This window comes from Bison bison, unplaced genomic scaffold, assembly GCF_000754665.1.
Source record: "Bison bison bison isolate TAMUID 2011002044 unplaced genomic scaffold, Bison_UMD1.0 scf7180017864213, whole genome shotgun sequence".
Lineage (NCBI taxonomy): Eukaryota > Metazoa > Chordata > Mammalia > Artiodactyla > Bovidae > Bison > Bison bison.
Genome location: NW_011494785.1, coordinates 2,564,072 through 2,569,200, shown reverse-complemented (window position 1 = coordinate 2,569,200; position 5,129 = coordinate 2,564,072). Strand labels below are relative to the sequence as shown.

General features: G+C 49.6%; 1 long non-coding RNA gene across 1 annotated transcript; it reads right to left on the bottom strand.

Annotated features, from left to right (window-relative positions):
* Positions 1–4,113: 4,113 nt before the first annotated feature.
* Positions 4,114–4,900, bottom strand: LOC104992219. The gene is made up of 3 exons (XR_825677.1): positions 4,702–4,900; positions 4,414–4,564; positions 4,114–4,156 (listed from the first exon to the last, which is right to left on the bottom strand). It is a non-coding gene; the product is annotated as an uncharacterized LOC104992219 (long non-coding RNA).
* Between the last annotated feature and the right edge of the window lie 229 nt (positions 4,901–5,129).

Below are 5,129 nucleotides of genomic sequence, written 5' to 3'. Positions count from 1 at the left end.
CATGTGAAAGTGATCTGTAAACTGCAAGGTGCCATGAAAATATAAGTGACTCATTTCTGTCCAGATGCAACTCATACGTCACCTCCTCCAGAAAGCCCTCCCTGGTTCCCTAGCCTAGCTTTCCTGTTGTTGTTCGGTCGCTAAGTCACGTTCGACTCTTTGCAATCTCATTGATGGCAGCATACCAGGCTTCCCTGTCCTTCACTCTCTCCTGGAGTTTGCTCAAATTCACGTCTGTTGAGTGGGTGATGCTATCCCACCATCTCATCCTCTGCTGCCCACTCCTCCTTTTGCCTTCAATCTGTCCCAGCATCAAGGTCTTTTCCAGTGAGTCAGCTCTTTGCATCAGATGGCCAAAGTATTGGAGCTTAGGGGTTTCTATTCTTGGAGCTCTATGGCTCACCATGTGAACTTTGGTTTTAACCCTTCATTTGTCCTGTTATATTGATGGACTTGGAGGACAAAATCATGTTTGTTTTCCAGTCCCAGCTTCCATCACCACGCTGGACACACAGTAGGAACTCGAGAATTGGCTTGAAAGAGATGTGTATGTGGATGAGGGATGGTTGTCTTCTCCAAATGATGTGGAGTACCCACCGACTCATCCTTGCCACAAGCCCTGGGATGCTGACAATTGTCATGTAGTCTCTAGATCGCATGGACTGCAGCCCGCCAGGCTCCTCTGTCCATGGGATTCTCCAGGCAGGAATACTGGAGTGGGTTGCCATTTCCTTCTCCAGGGGATCTTCCTGACTTAATCTGTGCTTCTTTCTGTCCCCTGAGTATATATTCTTTATGTGCACCCCTAAAATCCAGATCCTAACTCCTTAGATGTCAGGGGCCTTGTCTAGTAATAAATCAGTAGTTTTAAAAATAGATGGTAATGTTAACACAACTGGAATTTTAAAAACAAAGAACTCAGTAGGGGAAAGTAAACCCTCTTGAACTTAAATACCCACACACAGACACATCCTCAGAGCTCCCCAAGGCCCTGTCAAGTCTTAGGGTACAAGATCTGGTCCCCAAGTCTGAATGCTTCTTCTGGGACAGGCCCACAGACTGTCCCTAGTTGAGTCTCCGGGAACTTTTCAAGACTCTGGGGAAAGAGCCAGCCCCTGTGTACTGAGGGTCCACCCCAAGGCAGAAGCCTCCCACTCCTGCCGGGCAAGGCCAACAGCCCTTCAGGGAGACTGAGGAGAGGAAAGGGTCCCTCTGGCTGGAGGAGAGGGGGTGCTCTGCGGAGGAAGGGTGGTTTGTGGGACCCCCCCCAGGGAGACAGTAAGGGTGACAAGCCCAGAGCATGCTGACAAAGAGGGGGGCAGCTGTGAATACAGGCTGGATGGGCAGAGCTGGGCTGGGGAGAACCGTGGGCACTTTAGGGTGATTCTCTTTCAAAAAAGTTTCTGGAGTCTGGAGCAGGCGACTGCCCCGGGAAGGATTCAAGCCAAGGATCTTGCGGGGAGCTGAGCAGATCCTTGGAGGAGAGACACAGGACGACATGCCAGGGCTCATCCCCACCACCCACTCTGGCAGGGGCCCCATTAAACACTGAGAGCTCTTTGGGGTGGGTGCTGCTGCTTCATGGCCCCCGCCAGCTGCCAGCAGAGTCTCTTTCTGACCCTTGTTCACCCGGACACCATGTGTACTAAGGCGAGCTGGAGACCTTTCGCCTGTGTTACTAGGCACCTTAATAGGCAGTTCTTAGCTGCACCGTGGACCAGACAAGGTGATGCTGGAACTACGCTCTTAACACAAGGCATTTAAGATCGTCTGGTTTCTTCCCAGCCAAGCAGACATAATTGCATCATAATGGGCATCTCATTTTAAACATTAAATGGAGATGATGAACTTTGGGTGCCCCCACTTCAGGATGATGTGGGGATGGAACAGGAAAAATCCTCAGGTCCCACAGGCCCAAACACCTAAAACATCTCTAAAATCCACAACCTCAAAGCCTCAGAGTTGCTCGTCCACTGTGCTTTATAACCTCCTCCCCTTCCTTTACCAAGCTTTCCCTGTCACAGGCCACAGCTCCAGGGGAAGGGGAGAGTGCCCGCATCCCCAGCTCTGGGGTGAAGCATCGCTCCCTGTGTCCTTGATGCCGCTGAGGGTGAATGCGATCTGGGATCACGGGTAGGGCTGGCCCTTGGGCTCATCAGCAAGCTTGGTGTGTGGAGGTTTTGTCTGTCTCAGTTAACCCATCTGAGACTTGGAAGAAGTTGAAATTTAGGGTGAATCCAATGGGTCAGAAAGATGGAGGTCCACAGCAGGGCAACGAATACACAGAACATAGACGTGTACATACACATAAACACACACACACACACATGCTCACGCACCATCCATCACTTGTGTGCCTTATGGGATTTAAAAGAGAAGCAGAATGAAAGACTCAGTTGCTTTCTCAACAACGTGGATGTGTCTCACAAAGGAACTCTGGAGCAAGTGAAGGCAGATACCAAAGACAACAGGTTCTATCTGATGCAACTGAGGCTAAGTCCCAAACAGGCCGAAGGAACCCACGCTATGAGAAATAAGTGGGGTCATAACCAGCGCCTCTGACATTCTCTGGGAGGGCATGAAGGCAGCCGCAAGGGGTTGCTGGAGATATTCTGCCTTGACATCAGAATCAAGGCTGGTAACCTGAAGGTGTGCACCTTGTAAAAATTGAGTTCATTTATAAAGTGGGCACATCAGACTCAGAACATATAAATTAAGTATAGACATAAAGGCATTTATTACATTACAACTTACATGTATATCTTGTGTGCATGCTCAGTCACTCAATCGTGGCCGACTCTGCAACCCCATGGGCTATATCCCACCAGGCTTATAACAAATCAGTTATCAAGCCATGAAAAGACATGAGAAACCTCAAAAGTATATTGTTAAAGTGAAAGAAGCCAATCTGAAAAGGATACACAATATGATTTTGTCTATATGGACGTTCTGGAAAAGGCAAAACTACAGAGATGGTTGAAAGATTGGTAGTTGCCAGTGACCAAGGCAGGAATAAATAGGAAGAACACAGGGGCTTGTTAGGGCAGTGAAACTATTTTGTTTGATACTGTGATGGTAGAAATAGGTCATTACACATATAGAACCCATAGAATGAACAACAGGAAGAGGGAACCTTACTGTAAACTGTGTGTTAGTTAGGAAGATATCAATACTGGCTCATCAATTATAAGAAACGCACCACGGTAAGTTAAGATGTTAATAATTGGGGAAACTGGAGGAGGAGTGGTGGGGTATATGAGAATTTTTGTACTTTCCCCTCAATTTTTCTGTAAGCTTGAAATTGCTCAAAAACATCTGGGAATTTTTAAAAGATTGTAGTTAAAACAGAAATAAACTCACAGACATAGAAAACAAACTTATGGTTACAAAAAGGGGGAAAAGGGTCAGGGATAAATTAGGGGTTTGGGATAAGCAGATACACACTATTACATACGATATATTGATAGACTCAATAAAATAAACAACAAGGAGCTGTTATAGAGCACAGGGAACTATATTCAATATTTTGTAATAACAGGGAGGAACCTGAAAAAGAATCGGCTCAGTTCAGTTGCTCAGTCGTGTCCATCTCTTTGCAAACCCATGGACTGCAGCACGCCAGGCTTCCCTGTCCTTCACCAACTCCCGGAGCTTGCTCAAATTCACGTCCATTGAGTCAGTGATGCCATCCAACCATCTCATGCTCTGTCATCCCCTTCTCCTCCTGCCTTCAATCTTTCCCAGCATCCGGGTCTTTTCCAATGAGTCAGTTCTTCACATCAGGTGGCCAAAAAGAATAGGTATATATGATATCAGTGAATCACTTTGCTATACACCTGAAACACTGTAAATCAAATATACTTCAATTTTTTTAAAGCAGTTGCATCACTTGAGATAGTGCTTAAGCTTTCAAGACCTTCATTTCAGGTTCCTTAACCTATGGAATGAGGGGTTTCCCAGGTGGCACAGTGGTAAAGAACCCACCTGTCAGAGCAGGAGATGTGGGTTTGATCCCCAGATAGGGAAAATCCCTTGGAGGAGGAAATGGCCACCCGCTCCAGTATTCTTGCCTGGAAAATTCCATGGAAAGAGGAGCCTGGAGGGTTATAGTCCCTGGGGTCACAAAAGAGTCAGCCACGACTGAGCAGGCAGGCACCTGTGAAATGACAGAGTTTGACAAGGTCAGTCTCAGAGTCCCTGTAGGAGGGTGCCTATAAAGGTGGACAGACCAGCTCCCCACCATCCACCATCCCTCTCCCAAAGGCATGCGTGTTACAGGCAGCCCAGGATCAGCGCGCTCACTCAGGTGGTTGGAGACCCAGTGCCTGGGCCGTATGGGCTTCCAGGACAGGGATGTTCAGGGCAGAACCAGAGGGGACCCAGGGCCCTGGGCTGCTGGAGGTGGAGGGTCACCTTCACTGCATGAATCAGGAGGCAGGAAGAGCTTCAGAGCGTCCTTAAGGTCCCTGGAGGGCGCTGAGGGGCTCTGCTGGAGGCGGGCAGCTTTCACAGAGCAACAGCCCCAAGAGACTTCCGTCCTGAAGAGCAGGCAGGAACCCTCTGTCTACACAGGACGCAAGGCGGAAGGGGCAGAGGTTTGGCACAAAGTGGGCAGCAGGGCCGACGTCACAGCTGCAGGAGCAGTGGGCCTGGGAGGCCCCTGGGGGTTCCGTGGAGAAGCCTGGGGGCCCCCACACCCACCTGCAAACCCAGACTCAGCCAGCCCTGGTCAGAGTCTCTCTTCCCCCCTCCAGGAGCAGGTCACGCCACACCGAAACCGGGCTCCTTCAGATTCAGGATCTCCAACCTCAGCTCGGAGATTTCTTTTTCGTTTCTCAGTTTCCTTGACCCCTTTCTCCACAGCAGATTTTTCAAACTTGTGCTGAACCTCCTGCAAGCTGTCTCCCCACCTCCCACATTCAGGGGGGCCCTCCTCCGCCTCACCTGCAGCCCCGCCCACTCCTTCCTCCTTCCTCTCCTCACGCTGGAAGCCAGGGCCCCACTGGTCTCACAGGCATTCTTCCATCCCTGCCCTGATTCTGCTCTCTCCAGGATCTTCAGCATGAATGTGTTCCCTCCCTGTCCATTTCTCCTTTGGCCCCCTTCCCCGGGACCTTTCGCTGGTTGAC